Source organism: Bubalus kerabau, chromosome 1 (genome assembly GCF_029407905.1).
Source record: "Bubalus kerabau isolate K-KA32 ecotype Philippines breed swamp buffalo chromosome 1, PCC_UOA_SB_1v2, whole genome shotgun sequence".
NCBI lineage: Eukaryota > Metazoa > Chordata > Mammalia > Artiodactyla > Bovidae > Bubalus > Bubalus kerabau.
Window position 1 is genome coordinate 271175929 of NC_073624.1, and position 15648 is coordinate 271191576.

The 15648-nt window shown below is 39.8% G+C and overlaps 1 pseudogene; it reads right to left on the bottom strand.

Annotated features, from left to right (window-relative positions):
- Window positions 1–12641: 12641 nt before the first annotated feature.
- Window positions 12642–14054, bottom strand: LOC129632893 (60S ribosomal protein L7-like; annotated as a pseudogene).
- Window positions 14055–15648: the final 1594 nt, after the last annotated feature.

Here is a 15648-nt window from a genome sequence, read left to right on the forward strand (position 1 = left end):
GCTAGAATTTCAACGTACGAATTTTGTGCTGCGGGATAAAATTCAACCCTTAACAGGATCCTTGGAATTATCACCTACTGCTATGTTTCCCTGGGCAAAGCCATGGGCATACATCATGTATGGGAAAAGGAGTGTGAATGCACTGAAATAGGAATATATGTGTGAGTACAGTGCAGACAGTCAGTACTAGTGTATCTTGGCAGTGGGAGAGATTAGCCAAATAATGAAGGAATCATTGGAGAACTTTGTGGGAAAGCAACCCTGAGTGTTGGGAGACAACTTTGCATGGGTCTCTCTCATGCCTGCTTATTTCATGTGAGGTGAACAGACTAAGTAAACTTTAAATGCTGAGTTTTAACAAGGAAAGGATTTAGAGACATGATTTTAAAGACTTGGTATTTGATGAAGATGATTTTTTTTAAGCACCTAAGTAAAATTATTCTTCTTTGACCACTTATTTGCCATTTATCTCAAAATATATAACATGAAGAGTCAAAATTAGAATGACTTATTTAAAGAATAAAGAAAAGGCAATGAAGCTCTTGGTAGGGAATAATATATGTGAATTGACAGTGAAAGATTCTTCAGGTTACTGGCAGAGTTAAGATAAAAATAGAAATAGTCAGCATTATCTGTAGAGAAGCCAGCAAATGAGAATGAATGATGATCTTTTAAATGAGGAGATCAGATTTGGTGATGAACATGATTTATTTTTAAAAGCACCTACACCTAAGTAAAATTATTCTTCTCTGACCACTTATTTGCAATTTATCTCAAAATATATAATATGAAGAGTCAAAAATAGAGAGTGACTTATTTAAAGAATAAAGAAAAGGCAATGCAGTTCTTGGTAGGGAATAATATATTTGAATTGACAGTGAAAGATTCTTCAGGTTACTGGCAGAGTTAAAATAAAAATAGAAATATTCAGCATTATCTGTAGAGAAGCCAGCAAATGGAATGAATGATGATATTTTAAATGAGATCAGATTTGGAATTTCATAAAGATAATTGTTAAACGAGCACAGGAAAAGTTCTCCTGGATATGGTATATGCTAGTGAAAGTTGCTCAGTCGTGTCTGACTCTGAGACCCCATGGACTATACCGTCTATGTAATTCTCCAGGTTAGAATATTGGAGTGGGTAGCCTTTCCCTTCTCCAGGAGAATCTTCCCAACCCAGGGATCGAACCTGGGTCTCTCACATTGCAGGCAGATTCTTTACTAGCTGAGCCACAAGGGAAGCCCAAGAATACTGGAGTGGGTAGCCTATCTCTTCTCTAGGGGATCTTCCCCGCCCAGGAATTGAACCGGAGTCTCCTGCATTGTAGGCAGATTCTTTACCAACTGAGCTATCAGGGAAGCCCATGGTATATGCTAAGAATGTTGCTATTTGGAGTCTAAACTTTATAAATTTTCAGACAAAAATTCTGCTCCTGCAGAGATTATAGAATTGCTTTTAAGGGTAATATGGGTTTGGTTTTGTTTTTCTACATGAATCCATCATCTGTCTTTACCTGACTTTATTAGAATCTTGATTATTATCCAATCCATTTCAAGTGTTTGCTTTGAAAGTTAGTGTTATTCAGGCAGAAGTAGCCACATGCCAGTTTTCAGATAGCTGTGTGTCACACCTCACCAAACACAGCTGAATTTCCAACCAAAGTAAACACTGATTCAGCAGCATTGTCAGAAGACCTTATTCCTAAGATGTCAAAGGACAAACATTAAGTGACATTTTGTGAAAGAAAAAATAAATGCATGTAGGTTACCTTACATTTGACTGTTGCCTCAAGGAAAAAATAAATATTTAATGTATATATTGAATTCACAGGAAATACTGGAAAGTTGATTGTGTGTGCATGTGTGTGTGTGTGTTTAAATCAAATTCTATGATTCTTAAAGATCAAAAATTTTCCCCCAGACACATATAACTTGATCTACAAAAATACCCTCATGTTACTCTAAGGGCTTTGACCAAAGACATTCCATTAATGAAATGTGAAAGGGTTGCCTTCTCTGTCTTCTTTGTGAGTGAAACCATTTTGATTTCTTTTTACCTTTAGCTCCTTTGTTTTCTCAGTCAGTCATAGCATCATATCAGGGCTGATTCTCAATAATCATTTATCTATTCATTCCATGGTGGTGGTGCTTTAGTCACTAAGTCGTGTCAGACTCTTTCGACTCCATGGACCATAGGCTGCCGGGCTCCTCTGTCCATGGGATTCTCCAGGCAACAGTACTAGAGTAGGCTGCCATGTCCTCCTCCAGGGGATCTTCCGGACCCAGGGATCAAACCCAGGTCTCCTGCATTGCAGACAGACTCTTTATTGACTGAGCTACAAGGGAAGCTCCTTAAATGAGTTAATACAACGATTAAAAAGGTGAGTATGGACATTCATCAGCCTGAATTGACTACATCATACACCCACTCCTTGTAATGTTTCAGTGCCTTGGTTTCACCAAATTAACTTAAGGATAACATTCATGCCTCTTTAACAGAGGGCTTGCTGTATTAACTGAGACGCACATCCCTCCTAGTCTAAAAAGCTATTGTGGAGCAGTGGGGGAGGAAATGGGAACAGGAGCTAGGTCAGGGCGAGGCTCCAAGGGCTGTGGACGGGGTATTACTGGATTTCTTTAGATCAAGAGTGTGTGTGGCAGACAAAGACTGATAATGCAGGAAGACAGCAACACATAAAAGCATGTTCATGTATAAAAGGTGAGCACATTTGGGGAATTTCCCATGCTTTGCCATGACTAGAATGTAAGTGAGTTTAAAGCAGCAGTAAAAATCAAGACTCGAGAAGAAGACATGAGCTCACACATATCATTAGGCAGTTTCATATATAGTATTATATGTGCTGTAAAGAGTTATAATATTTTAATTTTAAATTAAATGACCTACTTTCATAGATCACCACAGCAATTTAGGACCATGATTAAAAAAAAAAAAGCACATTATTTTTACCCTTCAATGGAGATGGTAAATAATGAACAGAGTCTCTATGATTCATCCTAAGTATCTTGCTCTCTGGGGAAATAAGAAAACAGGGTACAGAAATGTCTATTATAATTGCCATTGTCATGAAGGATCTTGAAGGGACCTGAAGATTTTGTAGTATCAAGTAGCCATGACTTACCAGTGACACAGGTTGCTTTCCTTTTCTGGTAACTGAAAATTGCCAGAATTTAATGTGATTTATTGTGATGTTTAATCACAATAAAATGTGATTTATTGTGATTTAACATGATTCAAACAACATATCAATCCTAACCAGCCCAGGTTGGCCAATGAAGCACCACATGCCTCTGGAATTAATGACTATAGCAGACACTTGACCCAAGCAAAGCCAATCAGCTTTTCTCTGACAATAAATGTAAGCTCTAGATGGAAGGAGCTTTCCCTCTGAGAGCGCTAAAGGTTATGTACCTCTGGTGTTTTCAGGGTCAATATTGATGCCACATATACAGAAACCTGAGTGAAGTTATTATAGAAGAACTCAGAGCCAAGAGATGGACAGAGAAAAAGAAAAAGAAGTCCTGGATAGTCAGTCCTAAACCAGCAAAACCCATTAAGATTATTACTTATATTTGCCAGTAAATTTCATTTTCTTGCTAACCCAATTTAGTTGAATTTCTGCCTCTAGCAACCAAGATACAATACAGATGATCTGGAGTATGAAAATTCTGGTCAAGACAACTGAATAGACAACATAAAATAAACACTGGCATATCTGCACATTTTATCTGTAGTAGTCCATTTCACACATCTTGTTAAACATTTCAATAGGAAGTTCTACTATATATGTTTGCTTAATAGGGTCTTGGGGAAATCTAACATGCAAAAATTCCTATCCGTAATTAGCATTACCATACCCAGTAAAATCACTACAGATTCTAATTTTTTCTTTCAGGAATCATGTGAAGAAGTAGGCAAAGTGATTAAGGGATGCTTTCAGAGCTGTGTCACAAGGGCTTGAACAAGGTTTTGCAACTTATCAGCTGTGTGATCTTGAGCAGGTCACCTACCTCTTTGTGCCTCAGTTTCCTATCCCATAAAATGGATATAATAACTGCTCCTATCTCAAGGCTATTATGAAGATTAAATGTGTTAGTTCATGTAAGAAGCTTAGAGCAGTGCTAGGAGTATAATAAACACTATACAAATATTTAAAAGAGAATATGCTGCTATTTTTAAGCTATGGTATAGAAATTCTTCAAAATCACCACAGACAGTGACTGCAGCCATGGAATTAAAAGACGCTTGCTCCTTGAAGGAAAGCTATGACAAACCTAGACAGCATATTAAAAAGCAGAGGTATCACTTTACCGACAAAGGTCCCTATGGTCAAAGCTATGGTTTTTCCAGTAGTCATGTACAGATGTGAGAGTTGCTCCATAAAGGAGGTTGAGCACCAACAAACTGATGCTTTCAAATTATGGTACTAAATAAAACTCTTGAGAGTCCCTTGGACAGCAAGAAGCTCAAACCAGTTCATCCTAAAGGAAATCGGTCCTGAATAGTCATTGAAGGATTGATGTTGAAGCTGAATCTCCAATACTTTGGCCACCTGATGTGAAGAGCTGTTAGAAAAGACCCTGATGCTGGGCAAGATTGAGGGCAGGAGGAGAAGAGGACAGCAGAGGATGAGATGGTTGGATGGCATCACCGACTCAATGGATATGAGTTTGAGCAAACTCCAGGAGATGCAGAAGGACAGGGAAGCCTGGCATGCTGCAGTCCATGGGGTCACAAAGAGTCAGACATGACTGAGCAACTGAACAACAACAGCAATAGATAGCAGTATGCTGCTACTGCTGCTAAGTCACTTCAGTCGTGTCTGACTCTGTGTGACCCCAGAGACGGCAGCCCACCAGGCTCCACCGTCCCTGGGATTCTCCAGGCAAGAACACTGGAGTGGGTTGCCATTTCCTTCTCCAATTCATGAAAGGGAAAAGTGAAAGTGAAGTCAGTCAGTGGTTTCCTACTCTTAGTGATCCCATGGACTGCAGCCTACAAGGCTCTTCCATCCATGGGATTTTCCAGGCAACAGTACTGGAGTGGGGTGCCATTGCCTTCTCCAGATAGCAGTATACTTTTCATTAAATAAATGAATGCAGGAACAATCTTATAAAATCATTGTGGTCCCTAACATTTCAACTAAATGATGAATTGTAGATTAATGAACTTTATATAACTCAGTCTCTGTCTTCGATTTATAAGATATTTTGTATACTTTTTTCACTTATATAGGTATTTTAAAAATTAGCATCTAAAGGTGAATGCTTAATCTTTTGATGACTAAATTGCTTCCTAAGAACTTTAAGGAAGACTGTAGGAATCATTAATTTAATTAAGAGCTAGAAGTCAGGGGAGATCATTAAACTGGCCCTTTCGTGGTGAACTCTGACATGGGAAAACGATTTGGCAAGGCCTTGTCCAATATTCAACAGTGAAATCAATGAGAAGAAATGAGCTACTCACCAAGTCCTGTAAGTAAACAGATATTAGTCCACTGCAATTAAACCTTGACCCATAAATTGTATTTGTAAGTAAATTATAATTTGCAAATGGAAGACCAACTTAGTTGTTTCAATATTTGCTAAAAATTAATGAAAGAAATTAAACACTTAGAAGTAGAGGCAGAAAACTAGCCTTATCTCTTACCGGGTAAGAGATTTTAGTTAAATTATGCAAACTCTCTTTGTCTAAGATCTTTGCTCAAGGAAATAAATACAATACTCACTCTATTTAAGGTAAAGATTGCTATATGGTTCAACAGAAATAATTTTGATTGGTCTCTTTAAAGGTATGTGATGTGGTTGCAAAACACCTCTTCTACACACCGTAGAATTTTCCAGGCAATTTGCAGCACTTTCCCTACAGTGGTGCTAGTTATCAGATCCTTGCTATGAGGCACATACTTTTTTTTCACATTGTATTGAGAATATTGAAACACAGTAATGACAAATAACTGGTTCACAGCAAGTGATGAAGCCCAGATTCAATTCCAGGTTGGTCTGTCACAAAGAGGGGCTTCCTGGGTGGCTCAGCAGCAAAGAATCCACCTGCAACACAGAAGACACAGAAGGCATGGGTTATATCCCTAGGTCAAGAGGATCTTCTGGAGGAGGGCATGGCAACCTACTCCAGTGTTCTTGCCAGAAAAACCCCATGGACAGAGGAGCCCAGCAGGCTGTGGTCCATGGGGGTAGCATAGAGTCAGACATGACTGAAGCGATTGAACATGCACGCTGTCACAAAGATGTTTCAGTTTGCCTTAAACCAGATGCCCAACCTTTCTCTCCTTATGCCTTGCCTCTGAGTCCGGTCATCGCACTAGTGATCAGCAGAGGGCTTGCTTTGACTCACTTGGTGCAGACAGTGTTGATTCTCAAGTGCCAACCCCAAGCCTTTCCCATTCTGTGACCTGAAAGTTCGGCAGGATCCCATTCCACACACACACACACACACACACGGGCAACTGGAGTGCAGTAATGCTGGGAAAGCCTCACTCAGTGGGGGATGAGTGCTAAAGGCAAGTGCTTCCTGCTGCACCCTCAGGAGGACAGCTCTGAGCGCTTCGCCACCTCCTCAGAAGGATGGAGCCCTGGGACCTCCAGCTGTAACCATCTCAGTAACCCACACTCGTCGCAGCTTCTCCCGCCTCCCTGAATGAACTCTGCCTCAAGTCTTCCCTCAAAGAAACCACTGGAACACAAACCCCTTCTTTGGGGCTCTGCTTTCTAGCACGTCTCAGGTGAAGATACAGACTAACGGAAGAATGATATAAGATCCCATTCCAATTAAGTTAAGAAGTATCAAGCACCAGAACTACCAAGGGAAGAGCCTCACTCTTCAGGTGTGGTGGATAAAACCCAAAGACAGAAATGGCAGAGAGTATTCACGGTTGTAAGTCACTGGAGAATGACTTTCACCATCTGGATGCTCCTCCTCAGGATAGATGGGATAGCGATGAATATTATGTTTACGAGCCTCTGAAGCAAAAACCAGTCTACACGGAGCTTCCATAGGAACAATTTATCTTGTTTTTACAGAGCATAATCTACTGGCACACAAGTAGGGCCTCAAAGCATAATTAGAACAAGTAAAAATACTCTCCATACCCACCCCACCTTTAGACTCATGCAGAGCTTCCCCTGTACGTGGCATCTCCTAGCTCCTATTAATTAGAATTAGCCTGCTTTTGATATATATTCTCTTCTAAGGCAGACCAAGTAGAGAAAAGGAGTGGAGTACAAAGGGACTGTGATTTTCATGTAAGATCCATTTAAAAGAGTGAGCAGGTCTAATTACTATTGAACCATTTGGATTGCTTTCTGTAGGAAAAAGGAATGCTAAGACTAGAAATCAGACTATTTCTCTGACTAGATCATTCTGGCCAATGCAGAGTTACCTGGATCTGTTGTGTAGGGGATGCCTTCTTCTGAATTCTGAACAGCTCCATGTCCCTTTCTTTTCTATTTTCCAAAGGAGAGAAAAAATACCTAATGGACCTGTAGAGATATTCTCACACTTGCTGAACTTTTCTCGTCCTGGGCTCCAAGGTTAAATAATCACAAAGAGAACTTAAAAAAAAAATCCACACTATACAATACACAATGACTATTTTCTACTACTTAAATTAATATGAGAGCAAGAGGTTTGGGAGACCCATTATTAAGGTGGTTGCTAAATTGATGCGCTTACTGAAATAAAATTAGGATGCATTGTTAAACTCCTTTGCCATTGAGGTTCCCATTAGTAAAGCTAGGATAATAAGATCTACTTCATACAAAGAGGATGAAATAACAAATCTGTATAAACCTTCTAGCCCAAAGCTGGATATATTCTAGTTACTCAAAATAAGTAGTGAATATTCATTACCTTCTTTGATATATAGAAACGAGAAGCTTGCTTACTTCTGATTATCCCAATGTGCATAATATTATTAAAATTAATAGCTATCACTTACTGCCTATGATTTATCAGGCACTTTGCAAAGCACTTTTCATTGCTTTGTCATTTAACCCTGTAATTTATGAGTTAGGCATACATATTATCCTGATTTCGCACAAATAAAGGAAAAGAGGTGTTGATCTAAAACAAGTAGGCTACCAGATATTTCTCCAGAAAAGATGGGTTTATTCAGTATCAGCAGAGAATTGCTACTTAGGGTCTACAATCATGACAAGCTGCATGCAAGTCTCTGCATGCACAAAATAAGGAGAAACCTTTTATAGAGGGAAAAGGGAAGTTGGGGGACTGTAGGAAACAAAAAAGCCATCCCTCTTCAGAAGCTGAGTCCTTGTCAGGAAAGAAGAGGAGTCTTTCTTCTTGCTGTTAGGCTCTGCTATATCAGAGGGTGTGAGCATCCCGCTACTGGTCTTCCAACTCTGCTTAGTTGAGATTTCTGTTTATTTGTTGTTATACACTGGCAAAAGAAGTACCTAATTTACTAAAGACACACAACTAGATAGAATTCAAATGAGTCCAACACAAAAACCCAAGCTTAACTAAATGGATACTAGTTGAAGACAACAAATGTTCATGAAAAATAATCCAATGGTAATGACTAGAAGTGCATACTAATATTACAAGCTATCTTGTCAAATTAATACAAAAAAATCTGTTCTTTAACAAATACTGATTATCCAATATGCTTCACCCATGTAGATGTCTCATGTGTTAGAAATATCACAAAATTTTAAGCTCAAAATTGCCCAGGTATTTCTGGCAGAAAACAGGAGTCAAGGTAAAACTGGCGAGGCATTAAATGTCATATCCGCTTCTAAGATGGTTCCAAAGGTGTTAGTGTAACCTTTAGCTCTACCACACGGAAATAATCTCTTTACCAAAAATGTCTAAGAGATGATATTTATCTATCTCTGTTGGTGGGGGGGCAGGGGGAGCATTGTTTGTTTTACACACATGGTATTTCTGGAATACTATATTGTTCTTCTAAGTGACATACTACTTCAGACAACTCGGCTTATTCCTGAAGCAGCGGTTCTCAGTTATGATCATGCACTGAATTATCTAGAGAGCTTTAAAAAATATTGATGTGTGGGTTCCATCCTCAGAGATTCTGATTTAATTGGTGTGGGGGTGTAATCTGGGCACCAGGAATTTTAAAATCTCCCCAGACATTTCTAATGTGCAGCCAAAGTTGAGAACTCCTCTTCCAAAGCCTGAGCTATACATTTTACATAGCTTTGGATTGCTTCTCTATATGAAATAAAATTCTGTGTGACTCAGCAAGAGGCACATGAAAAGATGCTCAGCATTGCTAGTTATTAGAGAGATAAAACAAGTATCCTTCAATTAAAAATAAATTAATTTAAAAAAACAACTATGAAGAGGTGCCACCTCACACTGGTCAGAATGGCCATCATTAAAACCCCTACAGAGAGCAAAAACTGGAAAGTGTGTGGAGAAGAGGACCCCTTCCTACTGGGTCGGTAGGAATGTAAATTGGTGCAGTCGCTATGGAAAGCAGTATGGCGGTTCCTTAGAAAACTGAAAATTAAGCTAGCGTATGATTCACAATCCCACTCCTGGGTACATGTCCAGAGAAAACTGTGATTTGAAAGAATACGTGCGCCCAATGTTCACTGCGGTGCTATTTACAATAGCCAGGGCACAGAAGCAACCTGAATGTCTACTGACAGATGAATGGATTAAGAAGATGTATCCATGGAATATTACTCAGATGTTAAAAGAATGAAGTAATGCCATTTGCAGCAACATAGATGCAACTAGAGATTATCATGCTAAGTGAATTATGTCAGACAAAGACAAATACTGTATGACATTGCTTATATGAAGAATCTTTTAAAAATGATACAAATGAACTGATGTACTAAACAGAAACCATACTTAGAAAACAAATTTATGATTCAGTTCAATTCAGTCACTCAGTCGTGTCCAACTCTTTGCGATCCCATGAGCCACAGAACGCCAGGCCTCCTTGTCCATCACCAACTCCTGGAGTTTACTCAAACCCATGTCCATTGAGTCAGTGATGCCATCCAACCATCTCATCCTCTGTCATCCCCTTCTCCTCTTGCCTTCAATCTTTCCCAGCATCAGGGTCTTTTCAAATGACTCAGTCCTTCACATCAGGTGGCCAAAGTATTGGAGTTTCAGCTTCAATATCAGTCCTTCCAATGAACACCCAGGACTGATCTCCTTTAAAATGGACTGGTTGCATCTTCTTGCAGTCTAAGGGACTCTCAAGAGTCTTCTCTAACACCACAGTTCAAAAGCATCAATTCTTCAGTGCTCAGCTTTCTTTATAGTCCAACTCTCACATCCATCACATGACCACTGGAAAAACCATAGCCTTGAGTAGACGGACCTTTGTTGGCAAAGTAATGTCTCTGCTTTTGAATATGCTGTCTAGGTTGGTCATAACTTCCTTCCAAGGAGCAAGTTTCTTTTAATTTCATGGCTGCAATCACCATCTGCAGTGATTTTGGGGCCCAGAAAAATAAAGTCAGCCACTGTGTCCACTGTTTCCCCATCTATTTGCCATGAAGTGATGGGACCAGATGCCATGACCTTAGTATTCTGAATGTTGAGCTTTAAGCCAACTTTTTCACTCTCCTCTTTCACTTTCGTCAAGAGACTCTTTAGTTCTTCCTTACTTTCTGACATAAGGGTGGTGTCATCTGCATATCTGAGGTTATTGATATTTCTCCCTGAAATCTTGATTCCAGCTTGTACTTCCTCCAGCCCAGCATTTCTCATGATGTACTCTGCATACAAGTTACATAAGCAGGGTGACAATATACAGCCTTGACATACTCCTTTTCCTATTTATGCTGCGATTCATGGGGTCACAAAGAGTCGGAAACGACTGAGCGACTGATCTGATCTGATCTGATCTGAAAGGGGAAAGGTGGGGTGGAGTATGGGGGAAGAATAAACTGGGAACTTGGAACTGACATATACACACTACTGTATTTAAAATAGATAACAAGAACCTACTGTGTAGCCCAAGGAACTCTACTCCATATTCTGTGATAACCTAAATGGGAAAAGAATCTGAAAAAGAATGGATACACGTATAGGTATAACTGAATCACTTTGCTATATACCTGACGCCAACATAACATCGTAAATCAACTATACTCCAATATAAGATAAAAATTTAAAAATAGCCAGTTGCTATCTTACTTTTGCTTTTGTTATACCGAAGCTTCTGCTACAATGTCTTCAACAGTAAGTTTTATCCACAGTTTTCTACCTAAACCTTCATGATGTGGGACAAATACTGGATTCTTAAAAACTTCATTTCCTCCACTTAGATCTTTTCAGGTATAATATACAGTGCTTTATCTTGGTCTTCTCATCACTATGGAATCCTTAAACCAACTTTGCTAGAACTACATCACACTAAGGAAAAAAGGAGACAGAAAATTATTGAGTATTGACCATTGGTAGGGAAAGATTTAAACTCCCTAAGGTCCAATCCCCAGGTGATGCAGTGGTAAAGAATTCACCTGCCTATGCAGGAGACAGAGGAGATAAGGGTTTGATTCCTGGGTTGGGAAGATCCCCTGGAGGAGGAAATGAAATGGCAACCCACTCCAGTATTCTTGCTGAGAGAATCCCGTGGAGAAAGGAACCTGGTGGGTTACAGTCTGTGGGGTCATAAAGTCAGACACGACTGAGCACACACGCATGAAGGCACTATCTGAGAAAGGATCCAAAGAGGGTTTCTAGTTTGCTGCCCCTCTTGGGCTCCCTCGGAGGCACAAATGTTTGCACGCAGAATGACACAGTGGAGCCTCCCGGCCTGATTGTGGTTGGATGCCTTACGCACTGCCTTGGTAAGTGCTGTGCAGAGATGTGGTGAGAATTATCTCCCAGAAGAAAGGACAAAGGGCTGAGCAAATCTCCTGGTGAACTGCCCTGGGTCTGCCAGGATATATCTCCTGGGCCAGGAAAACAATAGGCCAACAGGGCTGCACAGTCTGTATTTCCAAACAAGCTCATTAAGAGAGTTTACTGAGTGGCCACTGTGATATTTACCAAATAATATTGTGCCTTATAGCAAATTTCCTCTTTAACCTGCTGTAAGGATACTGATGGAAGCAAAATGAAATTATGGAATGGTTACTCTTCCTCACTAAGGCCTAGAAGAGCATTATAGAAGATTTTACCAAGTCCTCTTGCATTTCATAAGTTTTATTATGCTGCAAATTCTTCCTCCAGGGAGTAAATTTTGATTTAGGCTATTTTTGTTTATGTTTTGCTCTCTTGTTCTGTTTTTTGCAGACCAAAGTCTGTAGCACAGGAGCTAAGGAGACCTATAAGAAATAGCAATGATATACACAGGCTAAACTTCATGAATTTAATGACAGGTTCAATGTGGCCTGACTTACTGGGATAAAAAGAAGAGCTAAAGCAAAAATATGGATCATGGATCATGAACTAGGAATAAACAGAGAAATGCCTGCTCAGAATATCACATGAGAAAGCAAAAATAAATCCACAAATATATATTTTTAATTTCCCTTAATTGAAATGTACTTTGTGGAATTTCACCCAGATGTTTCTGAAATTATAACATAAATTTCATATCTTCTGTTGATCACTGTATTTTTTTTTCAATTTGTTTCAATCATTTTTTAACTGACCAGATTACAAATATAATCATGGTAGATAACTTGGTTCATCCTTCTAATAAGCCTGTTAATCTGGTCTTCCCTGTTGCCAGCATCTCCACCTTCTACAAAATGGGTGGTCTTTTTCTTCATTCCATCTCATGGATAAGACAATTTAAAGGTCCACAGAATTTGTTTGCTTCTTTGAGACATTTTCCAATGGTATAGATCTCATGAATCAGATCCTCCACGCAGATAATGCCATTATTTCCCAAGAGATCAAGCAAACAAGGCGTTATCTGTCAGGGCAGTTCACTTCTTGTTGATTTTGCCATAACCACATTTGTAGATCAATTCATTTACTGACTTCAGATTTGGGTACCCCCATGCAATGTATGGCAAATACTTCACGGCAAACAGATGGGGAAACAATGGAAACAATGAGAGACTTTATTTTCTTGGGCTCCAAAATCACTGCAGATGGTGACTGCAGCCATGAAATTAAAAGACGCTTGCTCCTTGGAAGAAAAGCTATGACCAACCTAGACAGCACATTAAAAAGCAGAGACATTACTTTGCCAACAAAGGTCCATCTAGTCAAAGCTTTGGTTTTTCCAGTAGTCATGTATGGATGTGAGAGTTGAACTATAAAGAAAGCTGAGCACCAAAGAATTGATGCTTTTGAACTGTCGTGTTGGAGAAGACTCTTGAGAGTCCCTTGGACTGCAAGGAGATCCAACCAGTCCATCCTAAAGGAAATCAGTCCTGAAGATTCACTGGAGGAACTGATGCTGAAGCTGAAACTCCAGTACTTTGGCCACCTGATGCGAAGAGCTGACTCATTGGAAAAGACCCTGATGCTGGGAAAGACTGAAGGCAGGAGGAGAATGGGACGACAAAGGATGAGATGGCTGGATGACATCACCAACTCAATGGACATGAGTTTGAGTAAGCTCCGGGAGTTGGTGATGGACAGAGAAGCCTGGTATGCTGCAGTCCATGGGGTCACAAAGAGTCGGACATGACTGAGCGACTGAACTGAACTGGTGCAGTGTATGGCTCCACTATTGATTCCTTGTTGAGCTTCACAAAGGTGCCACTGAAGATTCGGTGGAGGCGAAGGAGCTGTAGCACCTTTCAAACCTTTGGGCTCACACAGTTGGTAGCTCTGATCCTGATGACAAATGCCAATTTGGGTTCCACAGCTACACAGACGTTGCCGGCTCTTCATGCCATCCTAGCCATTCGAATTTCAGTTCTATATATCTGCTTAGTTTTTTCATTGATAAGCTTCCTCCTTGCCTTTCGGAAGCATCTTTTGGGCAAACTTCTTTCTCAGGCGCTTGATCTTAACCTCAGCGAAACTCTTTCGCTTTTTCTTAAGGGTTTCTGGACAGCAGGAACCGTCTTTTCCTTTTTTTCCTCTGCACCGTCCATGGTTCCAGCTGGGAAAGAGGGAGTTGGCGCATGCGCCTGTCACTGTATTTTAAGTATGGGATTTACCTCCTAGAACCTGAGTTCTCTGCACAGGTGCATGGTCTGTAAACTTAGACAATAGTTGCTAAGCCATTTCAGAACTAAAATCCCCAGTCCATGTAGGAATGAAAAGGAACAGCTGATCAAGAGAACATAAAGGAAAAGAGAAAATTTTCAAGGCCTCTGTGTACCTGAATCAGCTGAGAATGAGCTCTGACAATTGAGGTTGTACTTACATATAAGGCTCAATTTAGTCACTTTCCTAAAAATAAGCTGTCAAGTGAGTCAGCCAAATAATTCATTTTTTCAAAGAGAGAGATTTCCTAATCGGAAGGTTGAACTCATCAACTGTTTGCACTGATTGACCATTGTAGTTAAAAATAATCACATCAGAAGTGCCTGTGCCTGGAGAAATTTATTCAAATGGCTTAATAATCTTAGCACTTCACCCCTGCTCTTAGGACAATAGCTTAAATGAGTTGGTGCCCCACACATATTTGCTGAGTTTTGGCACAAAGAGTTCATGTTTTACCAAACAGTACCTGGTCAGAACCAAGATCCGTTTTGAATAAGAGCTGGGAAAGAAAAATCAAGTGTCTTAAGTTTTGGAATATAAAAGGCAAAAATTAGTCCCAATATCACATTTACAGTATTTAAATAGTTGTAAAGTAGTAACCACAGTAATCACTCAGTTATCCATTATAATCAAAGTTTTTAAATGACAGAAAAATTAATAAAGAGCACTTTCAGTAACTAGGACAAGGGCCCCTATAAAATGACCACCTATGAGTTAAGTCGAAAAGGAACTGCTCAGGAAATGAGTTCTTTTATGATGAGATTACTGCGAGCTGGTGCTTAGGAAAGTGCCTTAATGCCTAGTCTACTTGGTTTAGACTAAATAAAATTTTCTAGCACTTTTGTGTGTGATTTTTGGAAACATCAACAAAGGACTGATTTTTATAACCAAAAAAACCCTTAATATCACAAATTTCACTACACAAAGCTTTAATAAACTTGAATTAAATTATAGCAGCATAATTTACAGCTTGGTATTAACTTTCAGTACTCTCCTTGCTTGAGAAAAAAGCCTCAGTCATGAAGGGCCAGAAGGCTGACTTTATCCTTATCTTGATATAGATTTAGATTCTTTTATCCTACAATTCTGGGAACTTTCCCTGTGGCTCAGCTGTAAAAGAATCCACCTGCAATGCTGGAGACATAGGAGATGCGGGTTTGATCCCTGGGTGGGGAAGATCCCCTGGAGTAAGAAATGGCAATCCACTCCAGTATTCCTACCAGGAAAATCCCATGGAAAGAGCCTGGAGGGCTACGGTCCATGGGGTCACAGAGACTGAGCAGGAACGCAGGCCTGCTTTGATTCTGTTCTTGGAAACTGGTGCCCTCTTCTGGAGAACCATAACTGGGTCTTGCCGGCTGAACTATTTTCTTTCTATCAACACAGAAGAAACTCCAGTCTCTCTGGCAGCCACCAATCAGAATTTGAGTTACTCGTTTCAACAGCAAGGAGTTTACCAACTTTTCATGAGCTTCTTTA